Genomic DNA, 15,980 nt, shown 5'->3' with positions numbered 1-15,980 from the left:
ACCATCAAGATTAGAGCACCGAGTAGTTTATTTTATTACTTTCTGTCATTAGGGATTGAGGCCGAAGACGAAAACTGCATAGCGATGGAGTATAGATGCATTACACGATTAGAAACATGTTTATTTAATACTGGCGTATGTACCCGTTCTTCACACGGGAAATGGTAATGGATTACATGATGCCTTCGTTTTTAAGAATGTTTTCATTTTCCCCCTAGAGGGAAGAGGCGGGCCACCTAGAAGGTTACGCCTTCTCTCTGGCCAGAATATTCAGACGGGTTAAAGCTGGATTGAGGGATTTAGGAGTTGGGTAGGGTTGTGTGGAAATAAGGAGATGGGAGGCGTTCGGCCTATTAGCTAATCGTATTTTTTTCTTTTATTCTGTATTTTTTTCAAGGCACCACGTTTGTGATATTTACAATTTAAGTTTTATTCAGATGTTGTACATAATATATAATTGGTTTCAAGTGCCTATTTACCTTATTTATTTATAGGGTTTCCACTCCTTCCTACCTGGCCGAGGCGGTAAAGGCGTGCTCGATTCGCCCGGAAAGAGTGTGTTCGAATCCCCATCAGGAAGTTGTAAAATTTAAGAAACGAGATTTCCATTTCCCGAGGTTCCATGCTCCTGAGGTTTACTCACCTACACCAAAAATGAGTACCAGGTTAATTCCTGGGGTTGCGTCTTGATTGCGAACAGTCCAGATTGCGAACAAAGCAATAACCGTCCAGATTCCGAACAACTAAATATATATCCTGTCCAGATTGCGAACAAGAGATTAGTGTTGACGTGAGATACATAAAACAGATACAATTTTCAAAACAGTCTCATATGTAATGTTTCAGATAATCTAACCTTATTTTTTAAAATATTTTTCTTATTGAAAATATTTGTCCGCCTCTGTGGTGTAGTGGTTAGCGTGATTAGCTGCCACCCCAGGAGGTCCGGGTTCGATTCCCGGCTCTGCCACGAAATTTGAAAATTGGTACGAGAGCTGGAACGGGGTCCACTCAGCCTCGGGAGGTCAACTGAGTAGAGGTGGGTTCGATTCCCACCTCAGCCATCCTGGAAGTGGTTTTTCGTGGTTTCCCACTTCTCCTCCACGCAAATGCCGGGATGGTACCTAAGGCCACTCCCGCTTCCTTCCCTCTTCCTTTCCTGTCCCATCCAATCTTCCCATCCGTCCACAGGGCCCCTGTTCAGCATAGCAGGTGAGGCCGCCTGGGCGAGGTACTGGTCATCCTCCCCAGTTATATCCCCCGACCCAGAGTCTGAAGCTCCAGCACACTGCCCTTGAGGCGGTAGAGGTGGGATCCCTCGCTGAGTCCGAGGGAAAAACCGACCCTGGAGGAAAAACAGATTAAGAAGAAGCAGAAGAAGAAGAAGAAAATGTTTAATAATTTAGTTTGAGGTAATCTTACCATTTAGAAGATTATCTTTCTTTATTGTATAACTAGCTGATGTACCCGTGCTTCGCTACGGGATTCTCAGAAAGACTGACTTTGTGGTTTTCCTAACCGTAGCGATTAAAAACAATGCTATCATATTAAATACTCGATCAAATGGAAAGCCGCACGTTTTATCACTTTTAACGAACAGTGCTGCGGTTAGATTGCGGTGCCAATCTAATAGTCCAAAGTTCCAGAGCTGGGATGACCAGGCCTCAGATTGCCATGAACACTCATCTGCCATTATTCCGTTAAGTATGCACACTGTTCATTCGAATCAGTGCCTCAGAGTAGGGATTGAATAGCCCGAATGCTATGATGATCCAGTGTGTTACGTACCAGTAGTATCAGAAAATTTATAAACCAGGGGAATGGCATGCTAAAGAAGAAAGTTATCTAACTCCCCAGCTACTTCCCATCAATATTCAGGCAGGCTGTTACACTCTGTACGACTGGGCGAGTTGACCGTGTGGTTAGCAGTGCGCAGCTGTGAGCTTGCATCCGAGAGATAGTGGATTCGAACCCCATTGTCGGCATTGCTGAAGATGGTATTCTGTGGTTTCCCACTTTCACACCAGTCAAATGCTGGGCCTGTACCTTAATTAAGGCCTAAGACACTCCTAGCCCTTTCCTATCCCATCGTCGCCATAAAACCTATCTATGTTGGTGCGACGTAAATCAAATAAAAATACTCTGTACGCAGCAGTAATCCTATCTACCGGAGATGAGGGGCAACAGAAGACACAAAGCACATCACGACAAACAATGGTCAATGAAATGATATTGTTGATCAATGTTATGAGCTTCCTATATTGTAGGCCTTCACATTTAGTTTTCTTTAAACTCTGTGATTTGTAAAATATTTGATATCCTAAACTGTAGTTTCTTATTCTCCGACTTTACACACCGATTTTCATTAAATACTGTTTACCAATTTTCTCGTTACTCGGTGCTGATATGGACTTAGTAACAAAAATCCAAATTCATGAATATCTTTGTGATCATAGCCAGTACGGTAACAATGTATAAGACATGAATAATAGGAAATTTAATATTATATAACCTTAGTTATGTAGCATTCATCGATTACACCTCTAATAAGAAATATTTGAGAATTACATTTTAGGCCTTCTCCTAAACTACCATTTCACTTAGCGTTAATAAAATCATTTACAGCCTAGACTATAGCGACTTATTTCCTGACTTTACATACCGATTTTCATCAGGATAGGACTACTAATAACAATATTTGGGAATTAAATTTTAGGCCTTCCCCTAAACTACCATTTTTCTCAGCGTGAATACAATTATTGATAGCCTAGATTGTAGCAGCTTATTCCCCAACTTTGAATACCCATTTTCTTTAAAATACGACCGCTAATAACATAATTGTTGAGAATTCAATTTTAGGCCTTCCCCTAAACTACCATTTCACTCAGCGTGAGTAAAATGATTTATAGCTTAGATTATAGAGGCTCATCCCCCGACTTCACATACCGATTTTCATTAAATTCTCTTCAACCGTTTTCTCGTGATGCGTGTACATACAGACAGACAGACAGACAGACAGACAGAAATTACGGAAAAGCAAAAAGTGCATTTTCTTGTTACTATGGACATGACCGATACAGAAATACCATTATTTTCAAATTCTGAGCAATGTACAGACAAAACTCTTATTTTATATATATAGACATAACTAGAGGGGTAGTTGTTTGTGGTAGATTAGTGAGAGTTTTGTTATTGATAGGTTATTATTGTTATTATTAATATTGTTATTATTATCTTCCTTTTTGCTAGTGGCTTTACGTCGCACCGACACACATAGGTCTTATGGCGGCGATGGGATAGGAAAGACCTAGGAGTTGAAAGGAAGCGCCCGTGGCCTTAATTAGGGTGCAGCCCCAGCATTTGCCTGGTGTGAAAATGGTAAACCACGGAAAACCATTTTCAGGTCTGCCGACAGTGGGATTCCAACCCACTATCTCCCAGATGCAAGCTCACAGCCGCGCACCCCTAACCGCACGGCCAACTCTCCAGGTGTTATTATTATTATTATTATTATTATTATTATTATTATTATTATTATTATTATTATTATTATTATTATTATTATTATTATTATTATTATTATTATTATACAGAGTGAAAATAAATTCGAGCACTCGGTCGTCGGAGCGCGACTTCTCACATGCCAGCAATAAAAAAAAAGTGGCTCTCACAAAAGTTCGTCCTGCGAGTATATCCAGCAGAAAAACGACGTTGAAGAGTGGCAATCTGGCAACACTGTAACCACATGTAGGGTAAGTACCTCTGTCAGAACGTACAGCCCAAGCTGTGCAGTTGGTGCAGTGGAGAGAGACTCGGATCAATAAGCAGGATGTCGAGGGGTCGATCCTGGGTTGAGGCCTATGTTTTTTATTTCACAAATGTAGTCCAGGTAGTATGGTATCTGGCATCTTAATCGTCAACAGTAATTGCAACGGGTCCTCTAGAAACCATTTGTAGTTAGGCCTACATACTACGATCCTAGAAAGTTTTCGTTGGTCAGCTTTGAAAGACGTCCATTCCACGTCGTGGGCGTGAATTTATTCGCTTTTGACGATGAAGATGCCAGATACAATACCACGCGGACTACATTTACGAAATAAAAAACATAGGCATCAACCCAGGATCGACCCCTCGACCTCCTGCATGCTAACCCAAAACTCAATCCACTGCACCAACTACACAACACGAGCAGCACGTGCTGAAAAAAGGTACTTACCCTACATGTGGTTACAGTGTTGCCAGATTGACATTTTCAACGTCTTTTATCTGCCAGATATACTCGCAGGACGAACTTTTGTGACAGACATTTTTTATTGCTTGCATGTGAAGAGTCCCACTGCGACGCCCGAGTGCGCGAATTTCGCTTCACCCTGTATAATAATAATAATAATAATAATAATAATAATAATAATAATAATAATAATAATAATAATAATAATAATAATAATAATAATACCGGGCGAATTGGCGGCTGTGAGCTTGCATCTGGGAGATAGTGGGTTGGAATCCCACTGTCGGCAGACCTGAAAATGGTTTTCCGTGGTTTACCATTTTCACACCAGGCAAATGCTGGGGCTGCACCCTAATTAAGGCCACGGGCGCTTCCTTCCAACTCCTAGGTCTTTCCTATCCCATCGCCGCCATAAGACCTACCTGTGTCGGTGCGACGTAAAGTCACTAGCAAAAAAGAAGTTAATAATAACAATAACAATAATAACAATGTCCGCCTCTGTGGTGTAGTGGTTGGCGTGATCAGCTGCCACCCCCGGAGGTCCGGGTTCGATTCCCGGCTCTGCCACGAAATTTGAAATATAGTACGAGGGCTGGAACGGGGTCCACTCAGCCTCGGGAGGCCAACTGAGTGGAGATGGGTTCGATTCCCACCTCAGCCATCCTGGAAGTGGTTTTCCGTGGTTTCCCACTTCTCCTCCAGGCAAATGCCGGGATGGTACCCAACTTAAGGCCACGGCCCCTTCCTTCCCGCTTCCTTGCCTGTCCCATCCAATCTTCCCATCCCTCCACAAGGCCCCTGTTCAGCAAAGCAGGTGAGGCCACCTGAGCGAGGTACTGGTCATTCTCCCCTGTTGTATCCCCCACCCAAAGTCTGAATCTCCAGGACACTGCCCTTGAGGCGGTAGACGCTGGATCCCTCGCTGAGTCCGAGGGAAAAACCGAACCTGGAGGGTAAACAGATTACGAACGAACAAATAATAACAATAATAACCTATCAATAACGAAACTCTGACTAATCCACCACAAACAACTACCCCTCTAGTTATGTTATACAATAAAAAAAGGTAATCTAAATGGTAAGATTACCTCAAACTAAATTATTAAACATTTTCAATAAGAATTTTCTTTTTAAAAATATGGTTAGGTTATCTAAAACATTACATATGAGACTGTTTTGAAAACTGTATCTGTTTTATGTATCTCACGTCAACACTAATCTCGTGTTCGCAATCTGGACAGGATATATTTAGTTGTTCGGAATCTGGACGGTTACTGCTTTGTTCGCAATCAAGACGCAACCCCAGGAATTAACCTGGTACTCATTTTTGGTCTAGGTGAGTAAACCTCAGGAGCATGTGAACCTCCGGAAGTGGAAATCTCGTTTCTTAAATTTTACGACTTCCTGATGGGAATTCGAACCCTCTCTTTCCGGGCGAACCGAGCACGCCTTTACCGCCTCGGCCAGGCAGGAAGGAATGGAAACCTTATAAATAAATAATGTAAGTAGGCACTTAAAACTAATTATATATTATGTACAACATCTGAAAGTCCGCCTCTGTGGTGTAGTGGTTAGCGTGATTAGCTGCCACCCCCCGGAGGCCCGGGTTCGATTCCCGGCTCTGCCACGAAATTTGAAAAGTGGTACGAGGGCCGGAACGGGGTCCACTCAGCCTCGGGGGGTCAACTGAGTAGAGGTGGGTTCGATTCCCACCTCAGCCATCCTGGAAGTGGTTTTCCGTGGTTTCCCACTTCTCCTCCAGGCGAATGCCGGGATGGTACCTAACTTAAGGCCACGGCCGCTTCCTTCCCTCTTCCTTGCCTATCCCTTCCACTCTTCCCATCCCTCCACAAGGCCCCTGTTCAGCATAGCAGGTGAGGCCGCCTGGGCGAGGTACTGGTCATACTCCCCAGTTGTATCCCCCGACCAAGAGTCTGAAGCTCCAGGACACTGCCCTTGAGGCGGTAGAGGTGGGATCCCTCACTAAGTCCGAGGGAAAAACCGAACCTGGAGGGTAAACAGATGATGATGATGACAACATCTGAATAAAATTTAAATCTCTTGTTCGCAATCTGGACAGGATATATTTAGTCGCTCATACCTCAGTCACTTTCATACCGTGAAAGCGAACGATGCGACTGGGACAGATGTAAGTAACAAAATTTCTCTAGCCCATAGCAGAAGACATAGTGCACCGTAAACACTAGCTCACGGTGTTCAGTGTGATGTTTTCATATCCATAACACCCTTCAGGTTCCACAGCATCGTGCGGTAAAGTGCAGTAAGTCGTTCACAGACACTGCCTCTCAATTATACAATGACCTTAAACTATGTGAAATATATCAAAGTAGTGTCAAAACTCAGAGAAAGGTCTTAATACCGCTACCGTTCCACGTATTAAGCCATGTAAGCGAATTTTCAACAAATTAATGAAATAGTACGAAATATCATAATCTCCTAGATACATTTTAGATGTTCAGTTTTATTCTTTATTCATCCTCGGCATTAAAATTTATCTTACATTTCTGTTATGTCTTCCCTTCCTTGTTAGTACAGTTCTGAAATGGTAAAAGTAATATTGGAATCACCTAGCTGTTTAGTTTTTAATCTCTTTTTCTATTCTCAGTAGGAAAATGTCTCTTACACTCGTTTAGGTATTAATTTTAAAAGATTTTTATATTAATTGATACATTTAAATATCCGCCTCTGTGGTGTAGTGGTTAGTGTGATTAGCTACCACTCCCTCAGGCCCGGGTTCGATTCCGGCTCTGCCACGAAATTTGAAAAGTGGTACGAGGGCTGAAACGGGGTCCACTCAGCCTTGGAAGATCAACTGAGTAGAGGTGGGTTCGATTCCCACCTCAGCCATCCTGGAAGCGGTTTTCCGTGGTTTCTCACTTTTCCTCCAGGCAAATGCCGGGATGGTACCTAAATTAAGGCCACGGCCGCTTCCATCCCTCTCCCTTGTATATCCCTTCCAATCTTTCCACCCCCCCCCCCTTTTCAGCATAACAGATGAGACCGCCTGGGCGAGGTACTGGTCATCCTCCTCGGTTGTATCCCCCGACCCAATGGCTCACGCTCCAAGACACTGTCCTTGAGGCGGTAGTGGTTGGGGTCCCTCGCTGAGTTCGAGGTAAAATCCAAGCCTGGAGGGTAAACAAATTAAGAAAGAGAGAATAAATCACATGTTTGCAGAATGGTCCCTAGTATTTGGCGCTGAATTGTATTTAGTAGTTGTTCCTTTGCTAGGCCATGGATCAATTTACAGTGATGACACATAGGTAGCGCAGAGCCTTATTGATCATAAGGTGAAATTTCAAGTTATTTGGTGCACATACAACAAATTATAAGGATCTTTAGGTTATACGCGTTATTTGGGTTGCTGACTCCGAAAAAATATGGCGCTGGTGAACCACCCGGCATATTTTTTATGAAATACTTCCTCACATGCAGAGGCTGCCTTGCGACAAAGTATACTTTTACATTTATTTTTACAACATAAATAGATATACTGTACTTAATAAATGTTGAAGGTAACCTAATTGTAACAGTGATTTCTTAGAATTATCAGTGAGCCTTAAGGCTATGATGGCAATCTCCCGTAACGCTGTAACTGGCAGAGACATCTGTTTCCAGAAATTAGCGGCAACAGCGGGAATCGTTCCCCTTGCTCCAATCATCAGACCTACTATGTCGATTTTCTCTATCTGGTATTTCTCAATGTCGTTATGAATTGTTGGTAAGTAAATATTCCTTTCCTCTAGGTTAAAGGCCGCTATTAGCCGTGGGCGACTAGTGGCGCAACTAGTTGCTCTGGCGAGTCACGGACCATTGGATCAAATGGAGCCTATTAGCCGCGGGCGACTAGTGGCGCAACTGAGCAACTAGTTGCCGGCCGTCATCTGAGCAGGCAACTGCTCTGGCGACTTTTAGTTGCTCAACTGCGTGACGGGGCATTGCAGTAAATGTAGCCTATTAGCCGTGGGCGACTAGTGGCGCAACTAGTCGCCGGATGTACCTCTCCGCGCATACGGAAACGTCACTCAAGTTCGTGTTCTCACACCAGTTTGACGTAATGCGGACGATGGAACGCAATTGAATCAGCGATCCACCTAACCATTATCTTTTTCTTCATTACCTTGTTTGGTCTCGTGCTGTGGCAGAGTGAATATCTTACTTATTGTGATAGTTTATTTATTGTTCATGGAGACATCAATAAACTACAACAGCAAATGAAGGAGACGGCAAAATAATTTGAAAGCCAAATAAATAATGAAGACCCTTTTTGACTTAGAATGAAAACCGGTCACTTGGGATCCCAGAACTGAAGCTTAGGCCTACACTGACAAAATAAAAACACTAAATTCTTGGAACAGCATTTTAAAGAACTTTAGGTGAGTATTATATTCTTTTTGGCTAGTGGCTTTACGTCGCACCGACACAGATAGATCTTATGGGGACGAGGGGATAGGAAAGGGTCAAGAGTTGGAAGGAAGCGGCCGTGGCCTTTATTAAGGTACAGTCCCAGAATTTGCCTGGTGTGAAAATGGGAAACCACGGAAAACCATCTTCAGGGCTGCTGACTGTGGGATTCGAACCCACTATCTCCCGGATGCAAGCTCACAGCTGCGCGCTCCTAACCGCACAGCCAACTCGCCCGGTGTGTGAGTATTATAAAACGTTTACTACTCTTATATGGAAATACAGTACGTAATGCCCATATAAATTCTATAATCGTTTACATTTAGAAGTACCATTGATCCATTATATGGCTCTATTAGTGAATTACAGCTCAACTGGGAAACACTTGTTTAGCCCTATGTCGTTTCCCGTTATTTCTTCTTTTATGTGGCCAAGCAGTTCGCAAAATGACGACTTTGACATGCGCAGGTAATTGAAAAATTTACTATCATCCTCATTTAGATCGTCAAACAATGTATAATATCATCCTCTAGTCAGCCGTAAAACAAATATAGGATGTTTCCGCACTTTCCTAACCCTTCGGTTTTTCCATTATAATAGAAGAGCAAGAAGAAGAAGTTCTTCGTAGGACGCCATTCTCTCAACTGACTATTCCCCGGTATGAACCGAGCAAGTATTCACAAGTTGGGCCACTGATCGCCCGGTACTTAAATCCACTGGCAACTAGTGGCGCAATTGCGCCACTAGTCGCCCACGGCTAATAGCGGCCTTAACATCTGAGGGCTGCGACTTATGGTTTTCAAAGCGAATTGTGGGGTCGATGATGTAACCTCTCTTCTTATTCTTGAAAGCAATGATGTCAATCCTTCTGTGGCTTCCGTTGTCCGCTAAGCCATGAACCTCTTCAAATACCTGGAACCCATGGTCTTTTAGCGTTGCCGCAATTAACGAGCGAATGTTATGATGACGCGTATTCCTTAAAAGTTCACCATGAGGACAAGATCCCAGAACATGCGCAAGAGTTTCAATCTCCTTGAGGCAGCGCCTACGAAGGGAATCGTTCTGAGATCTTCCTGGTACCGACCTAACTGCTGAAATGTTTGCTGTCATCTTAATTGCTTCACGCCATTCACTACATGATAAGCCTTGATGGTCTCGAATCCAGGAGTTGGCAGGAGTATATTCATTGTACAAACATACACCTCTTCCTTTCTGCCGCAAATTACACCACTCGCTGAATGCCCTTTCTCTCAGTACTGTTCTCACTTTCCTGGCATCTGTTGCTCAGAATTAAAAAATGAATGGTATTTCTGTACCGGTCGTGTCCACAGTAAGAACGAAATGCATTTTTTTTTTAATTTTCCTTCATGTCTGTCTGTCTGTCTTATCAGTTAGCCTGTCTCTATGTGTGTATTCGGTATGTAAAGTCGGGGAATAAGGCACTCTTACCTAGGCTATAACTGATTTTAATCACTCTGGGTGAAATGGAAGTTTAGGGGAAATCTAACATGTAATTATCAGATCCATCCATCCATTATCTAAAGGCTAAGTCTTGTCGCTGCAGCCACATCCCACGGTCTTCAGCAGTCCTTTTCATCGTGACATAGGAAGCAAAACCCAACTGAGTGATTATGTTCCTAAGGTATGAGAGACGTGGTCTTCCTCTCGACTTCTTCCCTAGGACCTTTCCTTAGAAGACATTCTGGAGCAAGGTGTCATGTCGTAGGACGTGTCCAAGAAATTTAGCTTTCCTTTGAATAAATTAAGGTCCGCTTCTCATTAACGTCATTCAAGATTTGGATATTAGTCTTTTTATTCTGTCCAAGTCGTCCCTGTCAGTCTTCTCCAGAACCACATTTCAGCAGCTTCTAGTGTTGATTGTGCTTGTTTTCCCCAAGTCGAGGACTCACAACCGTAAGTTAGCACACTCCAAACAATAGTTTTAACAAATTTCTTCCTGGTTTCAATTCCTATGTGCTTATTTCACAATAGATTTTTCGTGTGTTGAAACACTTCTTTTGCCATAGCAATTATTCTTTTGACTTCTGTAAGGCACTGATTATCAATGTTAATAACACTACCGAGATAACAAAATTCTTTAACCTGATCTATTTTTATTTGTGGTTCACATAACCAAAATTATAGAAAATACAATTTTAGATCATTTATGTTCCGTAAATTTTTGCCGTACCGGCTATAGTAACCGAGATATTCATGATTTACAGGTTTGTTACGTAGTCCGTATCAACGCTGAGCTACGGGAAAATGGATCGACAGAGGTGATGGTGGTGATTATTGTTTTAAGAGGAAGTACAACTGGGCAACCATCCTCTATATAACACTAATCAGAGAGAAAGAATGGAAGGGGTTAGACACTTCAAAAATTACGGTATCGGCCAAAGGTAGGCAAGGGCCACGAAGGGTGTGAAAATTAAAGACACCCTAGGCCTCCATACTTAATACCGTCAGGGTCTGAAAAGAACAAGAGTTGGCCAAGGGAGGTCGGATAGGATAGATGAAAGTGAGGAGCCTGGCACAAGTAAGTGGAAGGAATACCAGGACTCAGCTGAGGGCCCCGTGGTCGCCAACCCACGCTCCGAAGTTCAAAGCCCCTGGGGCCTCTTTTAGTCGCCTCTTACGACAGGCAGAGGATACCGTGAGTGCTATTCTACCCCCGCACCCCCACCCACAGGGGGTGCATCGACAGAATTTGATGAAAATCGGTATATGAAGTCTGAAATAAGGCACTACAGTGTAGTTTGAGGGAAGGCCTAACATTCAGTTCTCAGATGAACGCCGAACACAGTTAACATGGAGATGTTCCGCAATCGTGTTAACTAGTGATGGTGGTGGCTTCTGTCGTTACTGTCGCTTGGTTATCAGCCGACATCGACAAGAATAATGGTGAAGATGTCTATAAAAATGAGAAATAAGGTCATGAAAGAATGATCGCTTGAAGAATAACCAAGAGGAGTTCATGAAATTAGGAAGGACTCCCTTTATATTGGATGTCCTGATTTCAGAGAGTCGGAAAAAACTAAATGTGATGACCTACAGTATTGAAAGTCCATAGAACTAATCAACAATGATATTGCGTTAGCTATTGTTTGTTGTGATGTGCTTTGTCTCTACTGTTGCCGCTCATCTCCGACAGATGGCATTATTGCTGCGTACCACGTGAGCTAAAGGAGTTAGCCACCGGAGTAGAACAGGCTGGCTAAATATTGGCTGGAAGTAACTGGGGACACCACTTCATTTAGAAATCTGTATGCAGTGCAGAATTCCGCAGCGAAGCAAGGGTTGGGCCGATGACCTTCGAAGTTAGGCCCCTTTAAACAACACGCAAGCGAAGCAAGGGTACATGAGCTAGTAACAAATAATGTGTTGGCAACTGTCAGTCCACAGTAACCAGGCTCAAGTTAGAGAAAACCCGTTAGAAATGTAGTTCATTCCACGGCCTCCAGAGTCAAGGAGAAGGATGTTGACGAGTTTACTATGGAGGGAAGGGTAGCCCTGATCTCTTCAGTATTATAGCCCTCACGTGTGTTAATATTATTAGGGCGTTTAGCTATATATATCGCCTCACGAATGATTCTACGTATAAAACCTTTCTCTTTATAAGTGACAGAAGTTGTATCATGAATGATTTGATGGTCAATACCTGTGGCATGTTCTGCCACAACAGACTTCTCTGGCTGGCAAAGGCGTACCGTACGTGCCTACGATATTCCTTAACCCTCGTCGCTACCTTCCAGGAGCATAGTAACGGTGAACGGAGATGTTACCAGCCGTTTGAACAAAGCTAAGGATGAGTTCGCTACACTCCATCTCGTATGGAGTTCCAAAGAACTCAGCTTGAGAATAAAACTGCGGATCCTCAATAGCAATGTTAGGCCTGTGCTACTTTACGCGTGTGAAACCTAGAGAGTGACCAAGTCTTTGACGCGGAAGGTGCAGTCATCCTAGGGATATACTGGCCAGAAGTGCAGCCAAATGAGGACTGTGGAAGGGAATACAGTAATTAGCGATTGAGCAGCAGATCAAGGAAATCAAATGACGTCATACACTGCGTACTGATGACAGCATAGCAAACCAAGCTCTCAAGTAGAATCATCACGGCCAGAGGGGAAAAGGAAGACCTAAGGCAATGAGAAGATCAGCGGAGATAGAATGTGAGCAGCTGGATAAAGTGAACACAACGAATATTGTTCCGATGGACTAAATGTCCATATGTGGGTGGGAGGCGTAACCAGTCTGAAGGAAAACAGGAAGAGCATTGGGAGATACCACATTTTGCCCGAAGAGCGGCGATTTATTCCATCGAAGCGTAAAATAAGGAAGGTAATAAAGAAAAATTGTTTCTAGTGAGATGATATTTGTGTAATGCACAGTTTATTTATTTATTTATTTATTTATTTATTTATTTATTTATTTATTTATTTATTTATTTATTTATTTATCTGTTGACCCTCCAGGATTGGTTTTTCCGTCGGACTCAGCGAGGGATCTCACCTCTGCGGCCTCAACGGCAGTGTCCAGGAGCGTGAGGCATTGGGTCGGAGGATGCGACTGGCGAGAATGACCAGTACCTCGCCCAGGCGGCCTCATCTGTTATGCTGAACAGTGGCCTTGCGAGGGGATGGGAAGATTGGAAGGGATAGGCAAGGAAGAGGGAAGGAAGCGGCCGGGACCTTAAGTTAGGTACCATCTCGGCAAATGCCTGGAGGAGAAGTGGGAAACCACGGAAAACCACTTCCAGGATGGCTGAGGTGAGAATCGAACCCACCTCTACTCATTTGACCACCCGAGGCTGAGTGGACCCCGTTCCAGCCCTCGTACCACTTTTCAAATTTCGTGGCAGATCCAGGAATCGAACCCGGGCCTCCAGTGGTGGCAGCTAATCACACTAACCGCTACACCTCAGAGGCGGACTATATTTATTTATTTATTTATTTATTTATTTATTTATTTATTTATTTATTTATTTATTTATTTATTTATTTATTTATTTATTTCACATGTTTTAGTCTCGTTACAATACTCATATTATTTTCCTGTTGACAATTTGTAAGCCACCAGTCTGTATTGGAGTAAGCTCAGTTTAATATAAGTTCAGGCATATGACACTTGGGTACTTGTATACATTTTCTTCCTCAGATGTAGTCATATATCAAAATGCAGACGTAATACTTATGTAAAGCAAATCAAACTGCATACAAACAACTTTTCAAATGAAATATCTCTTTCGGAAGGTTAATGGCACAGTTTTCCAAAAACAAATTAATGACAACAAGGTATTTATGATTTTTTTCGTTATTGTTCTTGGCACTGGTTTCATTCGAGTAACTATTGAACATATACTGAGGTTTTTTTATTTCTTTTTTTTTACACTGTAAGGACATAATAGTGAGGTGAAGATTCTTACATGAATGTTCACAGCGGCTTCCGTTAGCAGTGGCATCAAGGCCACGGAGGGCATGAAAGAAAGAGTTTCATGTGGTATCCTGGGGCGTTCAGTTCCTGTATGTTTCCCATGAATAATGCACCATGTAGAGTTGTACAAAATAGATTCTAAGATGTAAATAGTCCGGCCCCGCGGTGTAGGGATTCGAACTCACCGTCTTCCGAATGCAAGCTCGCAGCTCCACCGCCCTATGCGCATGCCCAACTCGTTCGGCACTGCCTTATTGTGACACCCTGTATAAAGTTCCAAAGCATGGAATGCAAAATAAATTCGCTGTTAACATACATCTCACTAAAGCTTCAAGTAACGTGGACCTGCCCTCTTAGTTGCGTGGATTAATCAATGCTTTCTTAACGCAATCAGTCCTAATCACTATGAAAATGAACTTCCTTTTTTCTTTCTTTCTTTCTTTCTTTCTTTCTTTCTTTCTTTCTTTCTTTCTTTCTTTCTTTCTTTATCCGTTTACCCTCCAGGCTTGGTTTTTTGCTCGGGCTCAACGAAGGATCCCACCTCTACTGCCTCAAGGACAGAGTCCTGGAGCATGAGACTTTGTGTCGGGGTTACAACTGGGGAGGACGACCAGTAACTCACCCTGGCGAGCTCACCTGCTATGCTGTACAGGGGCCTTGGTGGGGGGATGGGAAGATTGGAAGGGATAGACAAGGAAGAGGGAAGGAAGCGGCCATGGCCTTAAGTTAGGTAGTACCCCGGCATTTGCCTGGAGGAGAAGTGGGAATTAAAAGAAATAAGTTTCATAATGATAGATCCGTATTGAACTGTGATTACAATAGAGTAAAATAATGTATTATTATTGGTCCACCTTTTCAATATACAAAATGAAAATAGTTAAATTACATAGGGACTAGTTTCGACCTAGTAATAGGTCATCATCAGCCTGAAGTAAATTAAAGCGTAAATATCGAAGAAAACATAAACAATGTAAACACAAGTACAGTCTTTTTAAAGGTACATACCATGTGGGAAATTGAGTAGCAATATATTAAAAAATAATAACTCTTCCAATTGACGAAGCACTGAGCGGAAGTTATGTAAAGTTCGGTGCGCCGTATATCATAAAAGTCCAGTGTGCATTAAATGATGTTATAAGAAGAATTATCAGTTGAATGCTGGCTTCTTGAGTTTGCTGTTGTATATTCGAAAAAGTTACGTCATTTGTTAAGGTATTGATAGACGTCAAAATACATGGATGTTGGAAAGGCTCTTCAGTTTTTTTGGAACAAGGCAATTGTTGCGCGTGGAGGCTTAGGAAACCAGAGAAGCGCTATATTATGTTAAAAAATAGAGATCCTTAAAAAAGGTCCCGTGCGTCGTATAAAAATGACAAGTTGTGAAAGTGGAAATCGAAAAAACTTGGTTTTTAAGCGATGATGTTGTTCATTCAGAGATCAATTGAAAATAAAGTATCGTAACATTGTCTTCTCAAGATGATTTTAAACTAGAATTAAATGTCGATGCGAAACATCCATCGTCCTTCAAGATTCCAGAAGCAGAAGAGCTTTCTCCTAGCATCCTACTTCGCATCGACATTTAATTCTAGTTTAAAATCATCTTGAGAAGACAATGTTACGATACTTTATTTTCAATTGATCTCTGAATGAACAACATCATCGCTTAAAAACCAAGTTTTTTCGATTTCCACTTTCACAACTTGTCATTTTTATACGACGCACGGGACCTTTTTTAAGGATCTCTATTTTTTAACATAATATAGCGCTTCTCTGGTTTCCTAAGCCTCCACGCGCAACAATTGCCTTGTTCCAAAAAAACTGAAGAGCCTTTCCAACATCCATGTATTTTGACGTCTATCAATACCTTAAAAAATGACGTAACTTCTTCGAA

This window comes from Anabrus simplex, chromosome 1, assembly GCF_040414725.1.
Source record: "Anabrus simplex isolate iqAnaSimp1 chromosome 1, ASM4041472v1, whole genome shotgun sequence".
NCBI classification, from domain to species: Eukaryota; Metazoa; Arthropoda; class Insecta; order Orthoptera; family Tettigoniidae; genus Anabrus; species Anabrus simplex.
Note: the sequence above shows the minus strand (reverse complement) of the source record.